General features: G+C 32.6%; 1 long non-coding RNA gene across 1 annotated transcript; it reads left to right on the forward strand.

The window, feature by feature from the left end:
- Window positions 1–392: 392 nt before the first annotated feature.
- On the forward strand, window positions 393–2,774 carry LOC109221023. Its single transcript, XR_002067187.1, has 3 exons — window positions 393–490; window positions 1,202–1,245; window positions 2,279–2,774. It is a non-coding gene; the product is annotated as an uncharacterized LOC109221023 (long non-coding RNA).
- Window positions 2,775–2,782: the final 8 nt, after the last annotated feature.

Genomic DNA, 2,782 nt, shown 5'->3' on the forward strand with positions numbered 1-2,782 from the left:
ACAGTGAAAAATGCAGTGTATCCTTTATTGGGGAAGTTTCCAAATATTTGAATATAAAAATAGAGCTTTTTCTGAAAAGAAAATGAATACAAATAATTCTCTGTCTGGAGATGTATTTACATTAAGGTGTAGATTATTAATTTCATTGATTTTCTCTTTGTTTCACTTGATATCTAGGGAAGTAAAATGTGTATACAGACAATCCTTGTATTGTGTTTGTCAACTTAATGGTGACTAAATCCAGTACTTGTGATATCTAAGCTCTTTGCTTGCACCTCTATTTTCATGGCATAAATAATATATGATTTTTTGTTCTGATTGTTCTCGTGATATGTGGCTTCTAAAGCTAAGTAGTTTTATTAAATATTGTTAATGCGGGAGATGGACTCACTGGCTCGCTCTGCATTTTATGCAGCATGAATAATAAGTTGTGCTGTCTTCAAAAGCATGGTCTGCTTGATAGTGAACTGCAGACAGCTCATTTTAAGAGGTAAGATAATGACTTAAACTAAAGTTGTTCCTGATTATAGATAGCGATAGTCATGATACTGATAGTCATAGTATTTCGTTTACTGGAATTACCATATTTATGGTATATAAAAGGAGTGGGTGGTACCTTTATGGGTACATTAGTGTATTATTCATAAGGAAATTAAAATCGCTAGAATAAGACAACATAATAACTTGAGCGAACTTCGTCAGATAGATGATGTTTTCTTAGTGTTTAAGTAATAATGTTGTCATCTCTTCTCCGCAATCTCAACCAAAATTCCTTATGGAACCATATGTCTTTCATATTTTTTTGTCAAGTAGCGGTCTGATTTTATCGCGACAAGTTCTGCACGAATTGTTTGTGGGCTAGCAGTGTTTTGTTTGACCTGTAATTGCAGAATCTATCGAGTATTTTTATACTTCTTGCCTTTCTAGAAGTTGATAAAAACTTTAAAAGGGTATTAATATTTGGTACCCGTCACGATGTCGAATGTTAGCTATGGTGATACCAAGCAACCAATAAAGAACAAGTGAGGTGAATAGGAATTGAGGTTTGGTTAGATAGTAATTTTAATCCTTCCATCCATTATAAAATATTGAAAATTCTGATTAGCTAATTCTCACTGCTGGATTATTCATTGTCAATTTGATTACAAGTGTCATTATTTTCTTGGAATTGTGTTGATATATTTTACTTGATTGTATTTAGAGTATCTGGAGCACATGAAAAAGCAGCATCAGACTGGAAATAGAGTAAGCCTTTTCAGAACTAATATTTACCCGAACTTTCTATGGTAATAGTGCTTTACAATTTTTTAATCTGTACAATATAATAGCACTTCATTAATAACACTCCTTAAGAAGAATGTTGTACTATTTTGGCAAAATGCCTTAGTACCCCCTAAACTTGTCAGAATTATTAATTTTCTCTCCAAACTATCTCTGGTTCGAATTACCCCCACTACACTAGAATAAGTGAATTTAAAAACCCCCGAGTCTCCTACACCTAGTTAAGTGTATACACGCGCGGTACATGTGGACAATTTGTACTCCACGAAGGCAAATAAAATGAGTATTAAATTTTAATATTAATAACTAAAGAAAAAAAAAGGGGAAAAATAAAGAAAAGGTAAAAGGCAGCAACGTTAGAAGTAAAACATTTGCCCTTTCATTTTTATGAACACCCTTCTCTCTCTATTGAAAAATTTCTCAAATGCCTCTTCCAATGCCTCTTCAATAGAGTAGAATAAGACTTCAATTGTGGTGTATTTCTGATCATTTGTGGTTTCTTCTCCGTTCATCAAGCTTTTTCAGTGGTCTTCTCCAACTATTTCAAACAGACAAAACCAAAAGGTTAGGGAATTCAAGCTTTACTTTCCGATTAGGGTTTTGTAATTTATAACAGAGAACAATATCGATTTGCTTTCTATCTTCTATTTTGTTGAGTTAAGGCTTTCAAAATTTAATTTTTTATGTGTAAAATCAGTGATTTTGTGCATGCATATAGCGTAGGGTTTTCTGTAATAACTTACAAAATTTAGGGTTTTTTTTATTTTTATATTTTAGAATTGTCTGAATGTATGTTATTCGGGTTATTTTAGTTATTTTGAATGTATTGCAAGAATTCTTTTGCTATTTTAGTTTAGCTCACTGTTGGTGGATTATTTTATGTAAAAGTGAGTCTTTTTCTGTATTTTATTTGTATCTAGCATTTCTTTAATATGTTACAACATTGTACTATTAATTTTAAAAGTTAAATATTGATGAATTCTGTATATGGTTGTAGGTTGTCCCATGGCTTCTAAGTACTTTAATTTTATATGGAAAATTGGTGTAATGTTGGTAAGTGAAGTAGGGCCTGTTTTTGTTGGAGGTAGGATTGAGTATTCCTTCAATATTGATTCTGATCACTTATCTATCCCTGAATTAGTAGATATTGCAAAGGATTTTGGGGTTACTAAATTGGGAACCACTTATATTGCACCTTCTAAGGGTGGCAAATTGGTAAAACTAGAGAAAGACAAGAATTTGTTAGACCTTGGAGTATTGTTGAATGATGGGGACACAATAGATATATTTATCTGCAATGACTCTAATTTTGAGGATGTGGGGCATGTTGGCCAACATGTGAATGTTGAAAAGGGAGGTGGTAGTCAATTAACTAATATAAATGGGGGCAGCAGGGAATCTGAGCCTTTATTTATTCCACACCCACCAATAATTGCACCAGCTCCAACTATAGATCTAGATCTAGAGTTTCCTTCTTCTCTAAATACTTCTGAAAGGGCTG

This window comes from Nicotiana attenuata, unplaced genomic scaffold (genome assembly GCF_001879085.1).
Source record: "Nicotiana attenuata strain UT unplaced genomic scaffold, NIATTr2, whole genome shotgun sequence".
Classification (NCBI taxonomy): Eukaryota; Viridiplantae; Streptophyta; class Magnoliopsida; order Solanales; family Solanaceae; genus Nicotiana; species Nicotiana attenuata.